At 41.6% G+C, this 23,395-nt stretch overlaps 1 protein-coding gene across 14 annotated transcripts in view; it reads right to left on the minus strand.

The window, feature by feature from the left end:
• LOC119652655 (tyrosine-protein phosphatase Lar) overlaps window positions 1-23,395 on the minus strand; it is a 994,202-nt gene that overhangs the window by 782,373 nt on the left and 188,434 nt on the right. For all 14 annotated transcript variants that reach the window (XM_038056909.1, XM_038056910.1, XM_038056920.1 and 11 more), the window contains one exon: window positions 10,026-10,038. The gene's annotated coding sequence lies outside the window, so the exon portion shown is untranslated. The remainder of the gene's footprint in view (window positions 1-10,025; window positions 10,039-23,395) is intronic.

Genomic DNA, 23,395 nt, shown 5'->3' on the forward strand with positions numbered 1-23,395 from the left:
AATGGGCCCACCTTTTTATTAAATTAGACCCAGTTCAATTTGCAATAAGGAACTTCCTCCTCACGTAATTCAAATGCCACTAACTGAATTTACCCATTAAGAACGCACATGTTGTTGTGGAGTTCATTCTTCTAGTAAGACTATCGAGTAAATTGGCAGTCTAAAGAAGTAGAAGTCGGCCATCAACACAGCCAAGAGGCGGTCCTAGAAGGACTATTGCCAGAACATTGAAAGCGCTAACGAATCCGGGAGTCTCAGTAAGATTCTGTCCAACCATTATATGATCCCATCTTCTAGTGAGACCTTAGAGCCGCTGGTGCAGGCACACTTCACCGCCAAAGGGGAAGACTGCTCGCTAGAGTCGTTTGATACTATCAAGTCGGTATCACCACGAATAAAATCGGCCAGATGGCATAATGTCAGTCATGCTGCAAAGGCAGCAATAAAGGGTTGTATAGTGGCTTGTTGAGATTTACTCTTTGAGGTATGTACCACACTCTTAGAGACGCACGCGTGGTGTAGTGTTCATACCCAAAGCCAGCAGGCGCAGCCATGTGTCCGCGAAGGACTTTCGACCAATCAGCATCACCCCTTTCGTGATGAAGACAATAGAGTACGTCCTGGTCGATTATGGAGAAAACGCCTTCTCCAAGTCTCAGCATGCCTACCTCGAAGGCAAATCCACAGGAACCACATTCCACGAGGTAATTAGCACCGTTGAGTGCTCACTACATTTATACATATACATATTATATTCAAGCTGCCTTCATGGATATAGAAGGAGCATTCAACAACGTTAGGATCATCGAAATTAAGGATGCCTAAACAAGTATGACGGTACCATCTTTCCGGTGCTCTGGTTGACAATGATAGTTGGACAGAAGCGAGGCGAAAGTAGTGGTGTATGCAGACAACCTGGTGACATTGGTGTCAGGAAGCTGTAGTGTCCGTGGCTTTGCGAGAGGTGCTGTCTTTCCTTTGCCTTTTCCAGAGACAACCTTCAAAAACGAATGCGTCTTCTAATATGTATTATAATATTCTTCCCAATACTCATCCCAATTTCCTTTTTCCCTCCCCGACATTCCTTTACATCAACCATTTAAAATTTTAAAAATGAATCGCTTCATTTCATTTATCGAAATTTACCATCTAAAACTAAATCTAAAACTCATCTATATATTTATATACAAATTGTCAATTAGTATGTAATAAGCATGATCGAATATCGCATCATCGGTCAAAACGGAACATCGACCTTGCATTCAAACTTGGTCGATTCATATATTTCGAAGTGCATGGCCTAACGGTTGGTCTGGTTGAGGCGAATGAAAATGCATTTTTGCACGAGATTAGCGGGACAGGAGACCGGCTGATTAGAGGGACAGTTGATGAGCTGGATACGTTATTTGAGTTTAGTACTTCGAGAAGAAAAGTGAAACGGCTAGATAGATTTCAATTTATAGTAAATATAAAAGTTTTCGATGTAGATGACATGTTATTATTATATTATAATTTTATACGGTGTTTTGAAATTGGTGGCTTTTTTTGGATGTGATCCGCGGACAGGTCTCGGATCTAAATTTTCCTGGAACAATTCCCTAAGGATCAAAGTAACTGTTGTTTTCGACCACTTGCAAGGGCACTAATTAGGGTGAAAATCAAATAGGCGCTTCCGACAGCAGTGACAGCCATTCCGAGCCGGAAAACCGGAATCTGCCGTCGAAGAAGGCAAAACCACCAAATGCGAAAAAGGTGAGAGAACGTTTTTAATCGGGGAAACGTGGAGTCAAATAACACGGAGGTTTTGCATAAGATCGGATACCGATGACGATGACGATAAATCAGAAAAGCGGAACGACGGGGCAATCTTAAAAGGTAATGCGAAGGAGATTTCCGAGTGTGTTGCACAGCATCGGTCGCGACGAGCCGCGGATGCGTGTTCCTCCGCTCGGGTTCATATTTCGCCTGCGTTCTTCACACATATGGAGACAGCGATGCTAGTGCACTGACGAAATATTTTGAGCATATGCAAACGGCGGTTGGGAAATAGCGAAATTATTTTGAAGTTTCTTCGCACGAACTTCGATCAGCAATCATGCCTGCTTATCGTGAAAGGGTGGATAATGTCTTCTCAGTATCTTGATGTCTGGAGGAACTCAGTTTTTTAGTTTTACTTAAAACGAACTATAGAAAACAAGGGAACTACTTTTATAAAATTTTTGGGTGCTTAGTATTTTAAGATTGTCGCAGTCCCGAACTAAAAGTAATTGATTCTGGTTTCCTCCAATACGCTAGACACAATATTATAATACTTTCATTCTTCGCTTACCTTACATTGGAGGAAAGAATCAGTCTTTCTGGGTGGTGGACCCTAAGCTAAATTGAAGGGTAGATATAGACTAAAAGATAAGATTCTAAGCCTGCAAGAGGACCTTTGCAAGAAAATGGGATATAGCTGTGGTTTGTCCCATGCTAAGGTACGATTCTATTTTGGGGTGACAGGCGCTGAACAAAAAGAGCAATAGAACGGAGCTTAATAGGATCTAAGGTGCTACCGGAGCTCAGCAGTCCTACCTCAGCTAGAGGTAGGCTACGGACACCAACTAAAACATTCTTTAAGCTGGCTGGACTCAGCCGCATTGCTCGTACTACCGTCATTGTCTTAAGAGTCTACGGTGGTGTACCACGGCGCTAATTAGGCTTTTAAAACGGCCACTGATACCTACCTACTTATCCATCGAGTAGATTAGCCCATCCTATAAATTACCGAGGAACTCTGCACTGAAGGTTATGCCATCACCGCATCTATAGATCACGGCTAGAATGTAGTGCTGTTTAGAAATAACAAAGGAACAAAATGTGAACATCATGCTCACAAAACTAGTCTTGTCTTTTCCATATACGTCCTGTTACTTTACTGATTATAGGTTACAGAGCTCAGGCAGACTTTACAAATTGTTACGAAGATAAAAATATGAATCCTACATTCAATCAACGTTCAAACTTCTGACTTTCCATCTCATATTTCCATTCCTAGATTACAGAGAAAAAAAGTTGCTAAGCTCAACCCCGACCGACAGTTACGAAAATTCCACTTGCCGATTCTGCAACACAACACTAAATCAGAATCGGAAATCGTCGAAGTGCAACACAATCCCGAATGAAACATTATCAGAAAAAAAGCACAACTACAACGTTAACAAATCCTTGAAGCGTTGAGTAGATACTGCAACCCAGCTCACTTGGACACATATTCAAATTTTCATTTTGAATGAGAATATGCATGACACTCTCGTACAGCATCTCCAATATTCGGATCCATAGCTTTTAATGCCTAATGTCGAGTGCAATATATTCTGAAAAAAGGATAGATGACAATGACTTTTTAGATCGATATATTCATACCTAGGATGCAATGTTTATCAGCCTAGGCAAAAGGATGAAAGTTGGGAACAGGCTTTTTAATCAATAATTTGCTTTGTCTGTTGCCATGGATTTCTGGGAACTCTTACCTGAGATTCACAAGGCGTTTAGCGTATTCAAGGGAAGTGATTCGTCGGGTGAACAAGGGCAAACAGCCAGATAACTAGGATTCTCACTAAATCAAAGATGAGTGAATGCTGTCCTATTTAGAACTATTAACTTTTTGAAACATAGCGTTTCGAAAATTCCCCATGCTAGCTTAAAAGAGTCGATTCTACTTGAGAATAAGAGGGTCGAAATACTGGCGAAAATATCAATGGACAAAACGGAGAATGCAGACTCAAATGCAAGGACAGGAAACGACTCCCTCGATGAAACCTAATAGCACTCTCTTTACATGCTACTTTAATGGTGATTTAATAAAACCTCTTAGGAGACTTCAAATCCAGGCCACTTTTTCCCTCTCGAATTTACTTTCCGCATATCCTTGCATTTTTGCATGGCACTGGCTACTCCACGAATACAATGAAAATTAGCCGTCGTGATTCAGATATTTCGAGATTTCCCGAGATAAGCTTTTAGGTGAAAGTAAATTGGCAAGGGAGCTATAACTCCAAGCGTTTCTACAAACAGTGCATCCACTACACTACCCACTATATATTTTCCCAGTCAGATACCGAGAGAAGCTATGTCACCGTCTCTTGTGACCCTTATCGTGGATAAAGTACATTCCCGTACATGGACAATTCTTTACTGCATCTGTACAACTGAGTCTACATATTTCCCGGATGCCTTTGCATTTTCCTACTCTCATTCAGGATCAGTGCCAGGTTCGTACGTCTTGTCAAATGGGCAGTTGTATCATGGTCGTCTTGGTGGTGCAATTAATCTCCACGCGAAATCATTCAATGAAACTGTAAACAGCATCGTTTTCGGAATTGGTCCACGTTAACAATTTGTGGTGAAAGGGAGACTAAAAGACGTCTATTATTGTTACTGGTGGGGGTATATTTTTACGTAAACTCAATTAAAATTTTAGAGATGGCGAGGTTCACGAAACTACGTTCGGTTTTAATTTTATTGCAAATTCAGTGTACGAAGAAAACGAGACACTCAACAGTACACTGGATTTTCTGACCTAAGCATCCTATTTACTTCTACAGCATGTATGAGACCACCGTGATGCCAGTTGACTCCTAAACGCAACATTCTAAACATACGAATCACACCACTTTTGCAGTGTGAATCCTTCTAGTTCCGATAACCGTTGTCCTGCTGTATGTATCCTGTTTCCTCAGTTGCATTTTTCGGGGCTAGCTTAATTACATCTGGGACCCATGACTGTCGTATCCGTACCAGAAATACATTTTATGTCCCGATGTGTTGAACTTTATGTGGTTGTTGAATTTTTCATTTTATGTCGTTTGTTTGCGAAAAACGATTCTGGCACGGCACGGAGAGTCAGAATCCTAGAATGTCCTATGGGACATTCAGAAGCTACATCAACATCTGCTAGGTGCAATCTTAATTGAATGTACACGACTGACCTCGCAATGTCTTATAATGAAATTAAATCGTGCTTCTAAAAGATTTCATTTCACTGACTAAGTTGTGAAATCAGATGCCTACCGTAATCTTTCTCACTTAGACCAGATCCTGGGAGATTTAAGAGGATTTAAACATTTTAACTAGTGGACGGTGTTGATTTTTCTGAAGAAATAGATTGTAAAGTTGTAATTTAGTGTTCGATGACTTTTTCAATGTCAATAATTCAGGAAAAGCTAGCAATTTTCTAGCAATTTTGTATTTATCTGTTGTAAACATGAGAACAATTAGCACAAATGGTTCTAATCAAAATGGATTAGCCTTGAGATATTGGCTAGTTATTTGCTATGGACTATCTCAGAACTCCTGAATTCTCAGGAATTTCCAATCGTCACTCCAAGGATCCAATGAAAACAAAACATGCATTCAATATTCGATACAATCTCTTTGGATCTGATGTTTGCTTTCTGATTCATCGTCTTCTTATCCTTATCAGAATGTTATTAGGAATTTTTCTCAACTAATCAAAAGGCGAGAGGAAGGCTTATTTCCATTAATATTAGAAGGAGCAAATGAATCTTGTCTGGAGAAATTCAAAAACATATTCCAAAAGAAATTCAGGGGAAACTTTCCAATGCGAGCTTTTACAAGAATATTCCACGAAAAATTATCCACTAGTTCATTTTGGAAGTTATCCTAATATCCTGAAACTTCCAGCGGGGTAATAACAAAGTTTTATAGTTAGGATGAAATCGTGAATTCCCGCTATAATAAACTTCGATAATTCAAACTTACAAAGTCGAACTTTCGAAAAAGGATATCACCTCGACAAGGACACGCACCTGCCCTGAATATTGTAAAACGAGAACTGCCCGAAAGTATTCAAAGGATAGCTTTGAGTACTAAAAGCTTAGTATAGGGGGACACCACATACTGAAATCCTTTTCTTGGTGATAGAATAGACAAGGATGTTTTCTATGTCTAGACCATGCAGCTTACATTCCACAGCTTTCAAAATTTGGAGCGAAAGCAAATGTCAAGCGTCCTTGAGCCGCGAGATATCCTAGCCAGCCACCCTATTTTTATTTTCTTTATTCTGGACAAAGATTATACCTAAAACGTGAATTTTTCACAAGAATACAGGGCTTAAAGCGATGTGTCAACTTATCAAGGACAATACAATAATGGTGACCAGAGACTAGCATACATTTCTTTCGCAAATAGAATTCGGATACTGGAAACCATGATATTCGAACATTGTTAACTATCTTTCAAGGGAGGATCAGGAAGCCCGCCATTAGCTGTGCTATTGCGGTCAAGGACATTCGACAGGCCATACTGCCAAAAACCGTTTCTCGAGGAAATATTCACTCGTGAGGAGCACAAAACCAGCGAAGACCTTGTCGTCGGGCAGGTGTGCAAGGGATGAATTGCAAAACTTGTGGTCACCGGGATACGCTTTCAACCAGGTTACATATTGGTGGACTGCGCAACAGAGGATACTGCAGAGTGGCTTAGGACCATAGTTCCTCAATTGCCGGGCTGGGAAGGAGCAGACCTATCGACTTGTGCTGGGAATGATATACCAAGAGCAAACATGGTGACAGTGTTTTTTCCGACAGTCGCAACAATAGAGACCTAGATCTTCTATGGCTTAGGCTGGACGGCGACATGCAGGAAAGAATCATGACGGGGGAGGAGGGTTATACTCCGACAGTGGAAAGAGCTCGAGATAATAACGGAGTCAACACTAAGATAACCCAGATAAACCTCCACCATGCGAAAGCTGCATCTGCGGTAATTGCAAGGACAACTTACAAGGAGAACATTGGAATACTATAGTGCCGGCTCAGCAGCCCTCTGCGTACCGGAGGCAGATTCGCGGTCTGCAAGGAGGAAGCATGCAGGTAATTTGTGAAAAACCAGGAAATTGCATCATTCTTAAAAATATATATGTCTTTCGGGGTTCCTGACCGAGGAACTTGTGGCTATCTAAGTCTCACTGGAAGCCGGAGGGAGTACTCGAGAGGCAGCTGTGACATCGGGCTACTTCCCAGGAGACGATATCCAAGTCCCACCGGAGCTAGTCGCTAAGTGAAGCACTGTGAGAGGAGAGCGTTACCACTTCTCCAGGGCTGTGATGCCAACGCCCAGACTTCGTGATGGAAGCAGCGACACCAATCGAAGAGGTGAGTACCTTCTTATTCTTAGCATTAAATTATAAATATATAACATAGGGAACACTACAACATTTGTTACCAGCGCTAGACAAGTGGTAGTAGACATAACTCCAGGAAATATTGTGATGAACGGGCTGGTCGGGAATTGGAGAGTGTCTATGTCTGAATACAAAATAATCAGATTCGATATTGAGGGCAACTCCAAATTAAAAAGAATAATAAGGAATCCAAGGAGAACTGATTGGGATTCCTATGCAACGCACCTGAACAACAACATGGGTCGTCTTCAAGAGGATGGTTACATCAGGAATGAACTGGAAATAGAAACAGTGGGGGAAAATCACAACCAAGTCGTCATTGACGCATACGAGGATAACTGTTCGGCTAAAACAGTTAAGTCATCAAGCACTGTATCCTGTTGGAATAGGATCCTAGCTAGAATAAGAAGAGAGGTACGAAGACCCTTCAACGGGGTAAAACCAACCGCACAACGCGATTTGGGAAGCAAAACGGAACCGCTTCGGGGAATTCTGTGAATGGATGGAACAAACCGCAGAAGCAACCAGGTTACACAAAGCTGTAGCCGAAGACGGGACAATATCTCCTGTCTGTCTGAAGAAGAAGGATGGGTTTGGCGACCTACATTCTTCCTGGCACTCCAACAACGAATAAAAAGGAAGGAAAGGAGAACTGGAACTCACCAAGGAGGTATGCTCGGAAGGTAAACCACTGAAATCATCCGGAGTAGATGGTATCTTCCAAGCACTAATCCAGAGAGATCTAGAAATCATCGGAGAGTCTCTTATGAGGGTGGCAACATAGCCCTGGGGTATATACCAAGGGCATGGAGGACGGTAAAAATGATATTTATTCCGAAAGCGGGTAAAAAGAATACTTTTCATCCTGAATTTGCCTAATATGGTTCATACTCGAAACGGTGAAGAAAGTCATAGAAAACTATATTAGAACTAACGTTCTAAAACGTAATTCCCTACATCAGTGGCAACACACTTACCCGGCAGGACGGTTAACCAAAACATAGAACTGTGTGCGGTTTTGGATATCGAAGGAACATTCTATAACGCATCATACACAGAGATACAAGACGCTCTGATTTGCATGTCATGCATACTACTCAGAGCCATAAGGTTACATGACATGGAGGTGAAACGAGAAACAGCGGTCAAATATTTGGATATTAAGCTAAACCAAAAATTACTCTGGAAGACGCATGTGGGGCTGCACCCCGAAGATATTACTTTTAATATACACTGCAATAGTAAGGCTAATGATTACCAATGGGGCGGTAATCTGAGCGGAAAGAACTAAACTCAGCACATAATACAGGGAGTTACATAAACCTCAAAGATTATCTTGTCTTGTGTATCAGTGAGGCAATAATAATATGCTCAACAGCATCCCTGGAGGTCCTTCTGGAACTAACGCCTGTCCATCTACACATGAAGATGCAGGCAAGAAGGGCAATCTTCACGATGGCCGGGAGTATCACTGAGGCGGGAAGTTGCCCAAATCGAAGGAAGATTGATATTCTTTCTAGGCAATACCCCGAATTATTGATACCAAGGCATAATATGACAACGAAGCTTCATTTCGATAAGAAGTTTGAAACACGTTGGAGTAACGAGGCAAACTTACTTACTGCTTAAGCCAGCGACAGTACACTGACGAATCCCTCATAGCAAAGGGAGCGGGTGCCCAGGTCATTGGTCCAAGGAACATGTACTTGGAGCCAATGGGTAAGCACACTAGCATATTCCAGGCGGAAATATAAGCAATAGACAAATGAGCCTCCTTTAGTCTCCAGAAGGACGACAGGGGGCATAAAATTGCTATTCTGACTGACAGCCAAGCGGCGATCAACGCACTTAGATCAAACCAGGTGAATTCTAAACTAGTAAGGGAATGCCTTGAGAAGCTTAATTCACGCGGTTCGCACAATAAGGCGTGGATACTCTGCGACCAAGGCCATGCTGGGTTGGGAGGCAACGAGGCAGCAGACGAACTGGCAAGAGAGGGAGCAGGGACACTTTTACACGGGTCAGAACTCTTCTGTGGAATCGGAGCGGGCGAGCCTACTAGAAATGGAGCAATCCTTTTTTATCCCTTGAGAAAAAGGATCGTGACAGGCCAACAGTGAACCTATTTTGACAAGATTGTGCCTTATGCAATTGTTTTGTTATTCACCGTTAAGAACGTGGACGGGTCACTTTCGCGGTGCTCTATAGAGATTCAGTTTGCACTCGTTGAACCAGAGTGTGTTTGTAATATAAGAAGGAGACCTCTAAATTTTGCAACAAGTCGGCAAATATCCTTTCTCCTGCGTTAGACATTTTTTTTTCGAAATATATTATTTAATACTTGATTACAGATGAAATCATAGAAATGATAACCTATAATTTTTGGGTATGTCTCAAGACTTTGTCGTATTCAAGTGCTTATAGAATCCTGCAGGATATTAGTGATATCTGGATAAGTGCTTATTTACTCCTTTGGAAAATCAGTTAGGCGTATAAATTTGACCAAATAAAATTTACTTATATATGTAATTCATGAGAATACCACGCTCCTGATTGAAATAACGATAAAACCATGGATAGAGCTACATACAACTTTTCAGCAATCAACTTCCCTGAATCAGATATATAAGAGGGACAAGATGGCTTGTCGTAAACCATTAGACTCACAATGTATTCAGTATAAGGTTCAGATAATTGAAGTACTTTCTATCTTTTTATGGTAACAAAACAATTGTGATTCCTAAGAAATAAATTCATGCCAGGGAAAAAGGTTTTACATTGTAGACGTTTATTCCTAAAATGAATACTGTTGATAACGTTCATGAGACTTATTACTTACTTTTTCTCAAGGCCTGGAAATAGAAAAGGAATTATTATTGCAAAACAAACATGATATATCTGACAAACAAATATCAAAAGCAAGATTATCGCAAATTATTAAAAACATAACCGTCACCAAATTCGTTCTGACTCTCGTTCATTGCCTTAAAAAAACAAATCCATTTTCTCAGGCGCTGATAAAACATCCACCAAAACTTGGCTATCCTCTAAATAACATAAAGCATCCTTCAATGAAAAAAACGCAGACATCAAGATCAATGTACTTTGATGACAACGAAGCGCTCTTACCTAAGGTATATTAGGAGAATCACCACTAAGCAGTTCATCCCTAATCAGATTTTTTACAGACATTCTAAAATAGCATCATAATTTGTTGTTCACGGTATACTGCTAAAGTTATCACCAATCGCGCTTCCTCAGCGACACGTCCCTTAACCAATTACACATCCTAACACCCTTAAGGATGTTAAGTTGATAACTTACTTAATTATAATATTAAATCAGGTGAGAGTGAGAGGTGAAGGATAGACAAGAAAAGGGGCTGAATGAGAAGGTCTGGTGGTGAAAAATTTAAAACTCTATAGCAATCTGTCTGAAAAGGTAGATGCGAAGGTGAATGATTTATTAAAAGGTGGAAAGTGACAAATTAGGGTTTGTTCTCCGTTGATAAAGTCAGACAGTTCTGGTTTAGTCGAAGGGAAAGTGTCGTGACGTCCGTCATGAATAATGTTTTTATGTCTAGACTATTGAAACATTTCACGGTGGAAATGTCGTCTGTGCAGCAATTTCTTTAAAAGTTATCTTATAATGCATATAATCATGGCTATGTATATATAGAAAACGAAAGATAACATATCTTAAATCAGCTTAATCGCCAGTTCTAAGAATGACTTGAGATTCATTTGAGACCACCAAGAATTGAAAATGGGAACTGATATCATAGAAAGATATTAAAAGCCCGCATTTGCTATCAGAAATAAACAATACGTAAACCAATTAAATTGTATCCGGAAGATAACCAATCTGACAGACATCAGCAAGAATATCGAAAAAATGAATCATTTAAAATTCTAGGTATTCGTTGGAAATCTAAATAAATTTCACTCCAAACTACAGCGATATGTGATGCATATTGTTTCAACCAGCGTTCCACGATGAATGTCTGCAAAGGGCTTTTCTTATTCGTGCGCAATTGAATGGTTTCACCCTAATAAACCTTTCCAAATCAACCTCGAATCTCATATCAGTGAGCATACTCTATCCCAACAACTATCCCACAGTGCAAAGCGTGGTTTTGACGATTCAAAATTGGGATTTTCAACTTTAGAGACAAAGAATGTGCAAGACCATTGAAAAAGGTTCAAGATGTCAAACCGCAAGCATTGCTCGATGAGGATGACAGTCAAACTCAAAAGCAACTCGCAGGACAATTCCATGTGACATAAACGAGCATTTTCTTCGACTTTTAAAAGCGATGGGAAAAATGGAAAAACCATGGGTCGATCCAGGCGAATCATCAACATTGACTGTAAGGCCAAATCGCTTTCGAAAGAAGGCAATGGTCTCCGCTTGGTGAGATCACAAGGGTGTGATCTATTCTTCAAAAACAAAGTGAAACTGTTGATATGTAACGCTGCCGACAGAAAATGATCAACTTGAAAGACACGTTGCCTGACAAGCGACCAGAATGGGACACCAGGCACGGAAGAATAATTTTTCAGCACGATAACTAGTCAGAGACCGTATTTTTCCACTTCATTAGGATGTCCTACCCCACCCATCCTACTCATCAGACTTCGCGCCATCTGACTTCCACTTGTTACCATCGATGGGACACGCGCTTGCCGAGCAGCATTTCGGTTCTTTCGAAGATATCAAAAAATGGCTCGATGCATGGTTCGCCTCAAAAGACCAAGGCTCTACTGGAAAGGCATCACAAATTGGCCGAAAGATGGCAAAACTGTGTAGTTAGCCATGGCCAATACTTTGAATGAAATAAATTTGTGTGAAACAAAACTTTATTAAAATTGACACAATGTCTGTCGCACCTGATTTACTCCAAAACGACCGAACCAATTGTCACGAAATTTGGTGCGAGGGTATGCTCTGTTTACATATCACAAGTGCCACCATTTTTTGTTGAACTTGAGGAGGACCCCTGTGAAAGGGGGGTGTAATTTTTTTTACAGAATATGGTCGTGTGGGATACCAGATGAAAGGGCTCGATTAACACTTTTCGGAGCTGCTATTATTTCTGACATAAAGGAATGAAACGGGTCTGGTTATCAGAACTTATCCAGCGGAAAAAATTGAAAAATTGGTACATGAGCTCCATTCTCTTTAACGGAACGTTTTTCACAGCTGTCTCTGGCAAGTTTTATATACAGCCCTTCTCGGTGCAACAGGCTGTTCACATCTCAAGCGCTGATAATCCTTTCTTAGTGTAGACATTCAGTCCACAGTCGTCTGATATTGTCATTCTTCCAGGCTTTCGATACTTTGTGGGCTTTGACACCGAGGAATTGCGGCCACATTGCTTACAAATTTCCAGATTTTCTCTGAATTCTACTGCATCACTCGATATGACCTTATGTCTCTCGGATACTCTTTCTCCTACTTTCTATTACACTAAATAGTGGTCAATATATATGCAATGTTCACTCATTCGCCAGGCTATTTTCCTCCTACAGGATAGCCTTTACCAAATGCGTAGGTAATTCTAAATTTAGCGAATCCAATGACAGTCCTTGCTTTCCCACTCGATATACATATACAATTCGCTGAAATTCCTAGTCATGAGGATCGTGCGCTTCCACCTAGCGTTAATACATGTAATGGTTACATTCCACATTTGTCTGGTTTAACGAGGCGGAGCAACTATTGAAATGACTCCATTAATTTTGGTTTGTTCAAATCTGATGTTAGGTATAAGGGTTATTCTTTTCACCGAATATAGTCATGTGGGATATCAAATGAAAGCGCTTTTCGAGGTAGATATTAATTTTGACATTGGTTGCCAATAAAAAATGGTTCGAAATGGATCAATTATTTCAAGGACCGGTTTTCAGAAACTACCCAAACCAAAAATGAGAAAGAAAAAATGGTAATCCACGCCCACGGTATATAGGCATCTGACTGTTAAGATATCTACTCAAATAAAGTAAATAATGGTACAGTGAAAACTCTCATTTCCGGACACCAACCATCGAGCAATTTTTGTCCGCTCAAGAGGGATGTTCGTCCATAAGGAGGAATAATACAATTTTGCCAAAAAAAACTCTATCGAGGGAGGTCACCTTTGTAACCAAATGAATACAATTTCTAAAGATATGACGACATTTTTATTTCATTCTTTACTAGGCAAAACGTAAACTAAAGATTTATTCAATTTTTATTTACATTACATTTTTCAAAAAACTCGAAAATGGCATTTGAATATGTCCCTTCGAATTTTTTAAATGCTCGAAAGCAATATAGTAGTTTTTACAAAAAGGTTGAAATCGTTTTCAAAGCAGCCTGATTTGACAGCACCTCTGATGCTTCCTCAGGCTGTGCTTTTCATCTAAGCAGATTTCGCTACTGGAACAGTCGACCTCACGTTCTGGACGTGTTGATGGAGGCTCAGTGGCTAATTCCTTAACGATTTCGAGGAAGTCTGTTGCGTCGAAATAGCCCTCCCCACGTGTTTCTGCCAACTGAAAAATAGAAGACAACGTTCCTAAAGGCAAGTCATCCTCAGGGTTGAATTCTTTTGATTCAGAATAAATTGTGTCAAATCCAGCTTTTCTAAAGCAGTTTATAATTGTTACTGGCTTAATCCAGGCTACTTTTATCAAATGCACAGCCTCCAGGACCTTAATTGGTTTCTTCGCCGAAGAAGTGTCAATGCTTGCCAAGATGTATTTAGCATGCATGCTTCGATAATATAATAATATAATAATAACTTTGAAATTTTTAATAACGCCTTAATCTAACGGCTGACAAGCGTGTTGCTTAGAAGAAAAATAATTTGTATATTTTGTAATTGCAAGTCGCGGGGAAAATTTTCCACCCACCCACTGGTTGAAATACGCGATGACCCTTATTGGTAAGTAGTTTGAGAGAGAGAGAGGCTAGGGGAGGACCAAGTTGTTGGGAAAAGGGGCGGGAAAGGGACCGCCTGAGTTGCCGTTGGCGTGGGGGATACATTTACGGGAGGGAGCGGAATATCGTGGGGGAAGATGTTAAAAATGTTTGGGGCCTAGAATAGATCCTTGGGGGACTCCTGAGTTTACCGGGAAGTCGATGGAATGAAGTCCATCGAAGGACACGTGGTAAGTTTTGTTGGAGATGAATTCTCCAAAGATTCTGAATAAGGGGCGGGGGGCAATTGGTAGGAATTAGTTTACAGTGTAAGGTTTAAGGTGAAGGCTACGGTACAATGCCTATTTTCCAGATGATTGAGGATGTGGTCTTGCAGGTACAGAATTGCCTGCTCGATGGATCTGAGGTTTTCGAAGCCGAATTGATTAAGTGGAATGAAGATTTTTCAATATTGGAAAGAGGAGAGATAGGCCTCATATCTTTGAGATTCCCCGAGCACCTCTTCTTAGGGATAGGTATAAGAAGGCTGATTCCCATGATACCGCAAAGTGTCCTTCAATCGGGCAGTTGTTGAAGAGGATGGCGAGACATTCACTGATGGTAGGCGCACACTTCCGCAGGATAAAGTTAGAGATACCATCGGGGCCCGAAGACGTTTTATTGCTGGACCGGATGATTGCAAGCTCGACTTCTTCTAGAGGGGTAAAGAAGGAAGTGAACGGGCCTATTCTCACTACATCAGCCGGGCAGCTGGGGGAAAGGAGGCAAAGCTAAGGCCCTCGCAAGCTCACCCTTTTATCGTTGACAGTAGTGGCCACCATCGAGTTCCAGATGGAGTCCGCCGGCGATTTGGCTCTGAAAAAATGTAGTATCGAAGACAGAGTTGAATGTCCAGATGTATGTGGCTAGCACAACATTACAGTTGATCCGCGATTTGTCCTGAGGAGGACTCAATGCACTGTATAAGTCGCGTTGGAAATCGTCCCAGTTTGTCAGAGTGAAGGGTCTGCATTTATGCGAATGGTGGAGTGAAGGGAGAATTTGCTGTAGATGCAGAAAGATGCTGAGAGCATGGTGGTCGGAGTGGGGTGCCAAAGAGGAGTAGTTAGTGACACATGCTGAGAGATGACATGAGATTATAAACCCGTCTAGGAAAGAAGACCCACGAGGAAAAGAGGACAGTCTAGCGTTAATGATGCCCGTGCTAAGGAATGGGCCTGACTGAAGCCAATCGAAGAGCACTTTGCGGTTTTTGTTGTTAATTGAGTCGCCCCAAGATACATGCCTCGCGTTGGGGTTACCACCGAAGATGATGGCGTCAGCAATCCATCTGGTCCTTGATGTCTCTTTGTTACGCACAACAAGGGGAGCCTGCGTCTTTCCTACGTCAAATCTGATTGAGACAAGTCAAATTAATTTATCAGTTTTATCTTTTGGCTAGCACACGCACTGATGTATTTTCATGTTCATATGCGTTGAGATTCTCTCTGACATTATTAATTATTTTACCTTTTAGACTTTTCACTTCAAATTGCTGCGATTGAATGAGACAACGTTGCGCTCATAAACGAAATTAGCACATACATCTGAGTGTAATTACGCGGTGTTTCTAGCGATTAAATTATTTGAAATAATAAAAACTGGTTTTTCCTATTCGGTAGTGTTGATTTATTGGTCTTGCAAATTCCGATATTTCGGGAACCACTTGTTCTCTTCATCGGTGCTAACACGTCCCTGGACATCAGTGCTAACAAGTCCTAGAACTGATATCTTCTCTCGGACAGTAATTCTCCTCTCAATCATCACGCCTCTCCTCCCTCTTTCATCCCCCTCTTTTATCAAAACTACTCCTCGGACTTTCACAGAGGCTAACCGCGTATTCGCTAGTGTTGATTTATTGGTCTTGCAAATTTCGATATTTCGGGAACCACTTGTTCGCTTCATCGGTGCTAAAAAGTCCCTGAACATCAGTGCTAACAAGTCCCAGGACTTGAAGAAGAGAACAAGTGGTTCCCGAAATATCGGTTTTTGCCAGACCAATAAATCAACACTAGCGAATAGGAAAAACAAGTTTTTATTATTTCAAATAGCACACACATTTCTTATCAGGCGAGCCCCTAAATCAGTTTGTGGACTTTTACGTTTGACTTAAGAGGTTTCGGTCCGGCTATGAGGGTTTTTTTTTTAAATATAAAATCTACTGTCTGCGTCCGGTCAAACGGAGTTTCCGCCCAAGTAAGGCAAATTTTTCCGACATATACAAAAAAAAATCATAATCAGAGAAAAATTGTCCGCCCAAGAGGGTCTTCTGCCTATTAGGGGTGTCCGCTAAGAGAGTTTTCACTGTATATTATTATATTTTGAAAATGTACTCCAAACCCACCTTAACTTCACCCTAGATTCATAAAATTGCAATAAGATATGCTTTAATTGGAAGCATCGCACTGGAAAATTTTGGTGGAAATTATTAAGCTCTCATATCATCATCGGCGGAACAACCGGTATCCAGTCTAGGCCTCATAGAGTGAGAAAAATCCCAACGATAGAAACTGGCCACTCGATTCGGTCTGCACCAAACAGCAAATCTAAGCCTTGAAAACTTTTAATCTCACTTCCTAGTATTGATCCATTCAGTCTACCTAATCAAAAAAACATCATATAAAAAATATACAGAAGGATATTCTATAGAATACGCTACCCTTTCCTCAACAGCTCATTTTTCTACCATTTCAAAGCATAAACCCAAAATGCTGACAACATTCCAACAAACAGCTTTATCTTAAAACTCTTATTTCCATAATTCGTTTCAGACATAACCCCATCGTTCGTACACGAACTAAGATACACCATACATCTTTTATGCTCCGTACTTTCCTTTCGGTGAAAGGCTGGTTTATTACATAAGCGCATACCTCATTTTTGTTCAAATCCGTTTTTAGCTAAGTTGGGAAAAAAAAACCTGAGACTCAGAATGAAGGAACATTGAATTCAATTACCCATTTCCGTTAGAACAAAACCCATTCCCTTCCGGGATTCAAACGGAATGAAAAGGAAAAAAGTGAAAGCAGAAATGAAATGAGGAAAAATGTGATTTACTTTGTCGTGGATTTTTCTGGTCTTGGCACTGAGTGACTGACTGACGCTTCTTACCTTCTGTTCTTGCTTTGTACATATTGACGCAAAATCTGCCCTCGCTCCGAGCTACCTGTTTGGGTTTTCATATTATCCTTAAGGACATATCACAGTCCTGATTCTCAGCAAAAGGAAAAGCGAGTGGCATATTTTCCAATCTGCGGAGGATTTATGTAATCACTACGCGTTGCTCTCACTTGGATCCCACATTCATTAAAGAAAAACACGGGGAAAATTCAGTATACAATTGATCAACTGTCACGTCATGCTTTCAAAGGTTTTACCCGTTATCCTTCAATAACTCTACACATCTAATGTGAAATTCTCTGAGTTATATAATTTATTTTAACACGTAGCTCTTTGAATAACCAGCGCCTTCTAGTTTGCCCCAAAATGAAGGCCCTCTTTATGATGCCGACAGCAATCGGGTAGCTGGTCGTTTTACCCGAATGAAATAGAGAAACCTCTGCAAAGGATTTCCCTCGAAGATTGGCACATGTTTTTTGCTTGTCCTCCAAAGTCACAATGGTGCAGGAACCAGGCAACATTTCTTTTCGAAGGTTCAACCGGATGAAATGATTGGATCGTTGAGAGTGTAGCAGACGAGAAAAGTGGCTATTACGGTGAATTGTCTGTGCGTTTTAAACAGTTCGGAAAAGGACCGTGGCGGAAAAAGAAATTCAACCTTGAACCTCGCAAATTGAATTCATCGATTCGACGACATGCAGACATGGAATATTTTCTAACCTTTTTTTTTTCTGGCTAATGTAAGCATTCCAAAGGACTTGCCATTTGGCGAGGGTAAGCACACTTATACTTGAGGTAAATTGGAAGCAGTTTTCATCAATGACGGTGCTCTATTATCGAATAAAAGCCAGATTGAGCGGTGCTTAGCCTCAATTTGTAACGGCTGAGAAATTTACTGAAATGCTACCGATACCGACCTTGGAGAAAATCAGCTTGGTTTCCTTTACTAGCGAGAAAGTGGGCGTAATCGAATTTGTTTGAAGAGATTTTATCAGAGCGTGGTTAGGAATCCTTTCAGGGACAATAGAGTTTGGATCCTGTTTCTACCAGTAGGGCTTCCAGCAAATTTCAGAGATAGGAACAGTATCTTTTTTATATAAAACATTTAGTTTCCCATGGTTTTCGTTCGATTTCAAAATAGATTTATCTACAGCTCATAATAGCGAGCAACATCTTTCGCCACGTGCCGTCTGTCAACTGCGAATTTTTCGCAAAAATTCCCACAGCATTTGTAGATTATTTGTTGGATCCAGAAGGCATTCAATCCACTCCATTTTACGAAAAAAAAAAATAATACCATGGTCTATGGACGACAACAATCCTTTCTTTCTCATAACCCTTATTCGTCCAAATGTGCACCAGACGAGCATGATTTACTTTTCAATCATTCTGAGGTTTCCCATGACCCAAATTTAGCAATTTTCTCATGAACGTCACGTTGAACGTGAATTTCTCAGCAGTAGTCGTTGATTGCCATTAACGATTTCCAGCGGCTAATTTCATTCCGGTGCTTTTGCATATATGCATCGACTTACTTCAGCGTAATGACTGCATCCAGTCAATTATATAGAAAAGTAGCCACAATTTCCACAGATACAATTGGAAGCTTCCCTTCTTGCTCATTCCGAATAGAATACCTACTCCAAGTTATGAGCATTCAAAAGACATCTCAGATAAGAACAAGAAACCATTAAACATACACAATTGAAAAGTGGTAGAACCCTTTGACTTCGGTGCCTTTGAAATTTCCTCATTGCTCAGACATCAGAGAAACGCAAAAAGTAGAAAATAGACGGGAAAGGCAAAAGGAAAGTAAACTGTCAAGATACAATTTTCCTTGTGTAATTGATTTCTTCTCCTCTTATTCACTTCCGTTAACAGGCATCAACGCTCTCTCCTCTTCGCCCGTCCCCCTGACCCATCCTCATACCCTTTACTACTGGAAATTTTCCTTTTGATGTCCTTACAATCATCGTAGAAAATTTCGCTCTTCTTATTTCTCATTTTCTAGTCAAATTCAGTCCAATTCGTTGTGTATTTTTTCCATTCGAGGCAATTGACTTGAATTTTTCCTGAATGCATTAAACAGAAGATAGGGCGAGTGAAAACGGATCCTAGAAAAAGAATGAAACCGGGACAACGCAGCATACCATTCGAGCTTCAATAAGGAGATTGCGCGAACACAGAACAAAATGTATACAATGAAGGACTAAAAAATGAGAAAAGCTACAGATAGACTCCATTGGAAAATACATACATATAATGACATAAAATGGAAATGCATGAATATGAAAAAGAGAATAAAAACAGTCTCGTGACTATGAATTTAAAAAATCTCATATGAATTTCGGTCCTTCAACAGGAAAGCGTATGAAAGTTTCGTGCGACTGTTGAGTTTCTTTGTGCAATATACCGAATATTGCTCAGTGGAAATACGATTAGGTTTTCATTTCGAAAAAAAAGGATATGCATGTGGTTTTAAAATTGCGAGGAACAATGAATAGTTCTAGTTCCCTCGACAATTTTTCAAAGCGTTCGTGTCGACTTTCCATGAGAAGGACTCATGCATTTTAAAAATATGTCCTAGATTCTCGGAAATTAGACTAAAACTTTGATTATGTCTTTTGACCAGATGCACTGAGGCTATTTGATAATGCAATTGTCACGATTGAGAGCAGGAAATTATCAGAAGATAAATCGACCATTATATCCTGAATTTAGGTCATTTGGATTGTAACAGATGGTATGGAGTTGGCACTGCTGTGGTTCCATTATTTCGACACCGCTGACAACTGCATCCCTGATCACGGACTAATTGTCATTTTTAATTGAATAGATTTTATGATTTGCCAGGAGAATAATCCCAAGCAGCATAGGTATATATAGACCTGGTGAGGAGCTATCATTCAAATAAGAGACAACAGATACTCTGGTTTAATATTGACAGTTGGAACTAATAAGTTTAAAGTATTATTCTACTCGGGGGCTCAGCAATCGGTATGCATGCGCATCTCACCCATTGACAATAGCCTGACTCAATGCATCTAATGATCAAGAACAACAAAATAGACAGATCTAATAATTTGCATCCAGCCTAGTTGCGGAGTGACTGTTTAAAGTGATCACAGTGAACAGCAGATTAGACCGGCAGCTCTGCTTATCAAACCAACGAAATACGAGACCTTTGAGGAAGTCCTCAGCGAAATCCGTCATAGGATAAAGCCCGAAGAAGTGTCTTCCATTCGGGAAACGAAGGAGGAAGAAGTGACTGGGGAAGAAAGATTTGGTTTCTAACCTAGAACCTACGTGCTCTCTGAAAATCCGAGACCTTGAATGCCTGACGGAAGAAAACGAAGTAGAAGATGATCAAGCACGAATGTCCGGACATAACCAATATCCACATTGGTATCACCTTTGCAAACTCCCGGCGTCAAAAACTCGCTGTAGTGGAAGCTGCGGAGGAATACGCGAGGATTGGGTGGTCTGTAGGATACAAATCCGGGCCGCCGCAACCAAATGTTACAGACGTTTGAATTCGAGAATAACGTTAGATACAGGGATCATGGCGCGTTTGATGAGCGCGTTGCGTACGCTGTGGGCGCGCGCGGTATCCAGTATTCAGAGCAAAACTGGAACGAGCTAGGACGCGATCAACATGATCCGCATTCTACAGATAAACGTGCACCGGAGTGCAACCGCTCACGCGTTGTTGGCACAGTTTGCTGTGGAGACCGAAACTGATCTGGTGCTCATCGGTGAGCAAGGAAACAAGGACGCACGTCCGCGGCATCCCGACATATCAGGCAACGTCGCCATTTGGGTTCGGACCAGCACCCACCTTAGGGTTTGGTGATTGGTGGTAACGTTTTTCATATTTATCTAACGCAGAAAGAGACGACGTCAGACTTTCTGTGCAGACTTGATGCTCTTCAGGACGCTATCTTGCGCACAGAGGGGCGGAACCTACTTGGAGATGACTTCATTGCCAGGGTACTTGAATAGTACATGACTCACCCTGCCGCCAGGGGGAAACGAATTCTCGAAATGGCGACGAGAACAGGATTAGCGGTTTTAAACACCGGATCTACCCAAACGTTCCCGCGCTTATCAACATATTGCCCTCGAATTGGTTGACACAAACTCTCCTGTGCGAGGAACGTCGCGAAGGTGAACACCAGGAGGTTTGTCGAAACTTTTGGAACAGGTGGAGTTATAAGTAAAAGGAAAAGTTTCCAGTTTAACTATAGGTGGAATTACGCCGGAGTCTACTCCTAGGGATAATGGTACTGCAGCTGACACTGTCGTAAATTCAGTTATGAACCTGATAACGACGTTTTGCGGAGCTTCCATGCCCAGGAGGGCATCGAGCCATGGCAAACCGTCTATGTATTGGTGGACGACGGAAATTGCAAGGAAGGCCTGTCAGAAACTTCGCCGCTTCACACTACGTCTAAACGACCAGGATGAGGCACGTACCATAATCACGGAGTATAGATCAGCCAAATGGAGACTGCGTAGCAGAGTAAACAAGAGCTGTTGGCAGCATCTAATCGACAAGGTGAATTGGCGCCCGTGGGATTTCGGTTACAAACTGGTAACCCGAAAAGTCGGGGTTCTGCGGAAATCCTATCCACATAAAGCCGAACAGATGACCCACATGGTACGGGCACTATTCCCTGCGCACCCCGTAGAGAATGATGACGTCAGCGTGGAGAGCGCCGAGTACTGCCCACTTTTCTTTATAAAAGAGTTGGAAGAAGCAGTTCTTTCTGTGAAAAACAAGATGGCGCCAGGACCCCATAGTATTCCAGCGGAGATATACAATCTGGTGTGCCAACATTGGAAAGACCTACTGCTCGGCGCATTCAACGCTTGCCTGAAAGAGGGCATTTTCCATTCCCGTTGGAAGGTGACGAAGCTTGCGCTGATCGGCATAGGGAAAGAAGACTATGAGTTGCCGTTTTCATACCGAAAAATTTGTGTACTTGACACTGCTGGGAAAGTGCTTGAAAAGCTCATCAGAAGTAGATTCACTGAAGCGATACGTACTGCCGGAGACTTATCCGCACGGCAGTTCGACTTTAGAGGGGGGATACCCACAGTTAATGCTGCTGTCGTGGATCCCGTTCGTCGAGCGAGGGCACACAGCCGCCGATCTCGACGGGTACTCCTCGTAACGCTTGACGTCAGAAATGCCTTTAATTCCATGAGACGGAAAGACATTCTAGGCACACTAGACAATATTCTGCACGTGCCGAACTATCGCGTACAGATATTAAGGGATTATTTGAGGAACCGCTCCCTGCTTTATGAGACACCAGAGGGTCAAAGGAGCATCGAGGTCACACCGAGGTAGCGCAGGGATCCACCCTAGGCCCGGCCCTCTGGAACGCTTCCTATGATAGTCTGCTTAGACTCGACATGCCAGAAGAGTCGCGCCTGATCGGTTATGCAAATGATGTCGCGGTACTTGATGCACTGTTGAACAACAAAGCAAACTTGGCATATTGATGCGACGGATAAGCGGATAGATGATTGCTCATGGTTTAAACCATGCACTGGGAAAAACCAAATTAGTCTGCCTGACTAAAAGGAAAATTTCGACCTTACATCCCATATCGATCGGCGAGTCGATAATCGAGTCTAAACCTTGGACTGACTCTTGACACAAAGATGAGCAAGTCGAAGCAGTGGTGGACAAGACTGCAGCTGGACTTTCGGGCTTAAGTAGGCTAATGGCAAATATTGGGAGTCCTAGCAGGCAACATCCTCTGATGAATGCAACACAGTCTATTCTGCTCTACAGCGCAGAGATACGGGCTGACGCTCTTGGCAGAGAGGTATATCGTTAGTTTCTTGCAGAAGTACAGAGACGGGAGTGGTATCTATCTACAACACAATCTCCGAACCGGCCGTGATGATGATTGCTAAGGAGCCTAAAGTCATAAACAAACGCAAGGGAGGCGGTTGCCTATGAAGTACGGCAACGTACACTAGATGAGTGCCAACTCCCTTGGCAAAATGAGACTAGAGGCAGATGGACTACTTGGCTCATTGACAACTTAGGAGTGTGGTTGAATTGGAAACATGGTGAGACTGACTATTTCTTTACCCAGCTCCTAAGTG

This window comes from Hermetia illucens, chromosome 3 (assembly GCF_905115235.1).
Source record: "Hermetia illucens chromosome 3, iHerIll2.2.curated.20191125, whole genome shotgun sequence".
Lineage (NCBI taxonomy): Eukaryota > Metazoa > Arthropoda > Insecta > Diptera > Stratiomyidae > Hermetia > Hermetia illucens.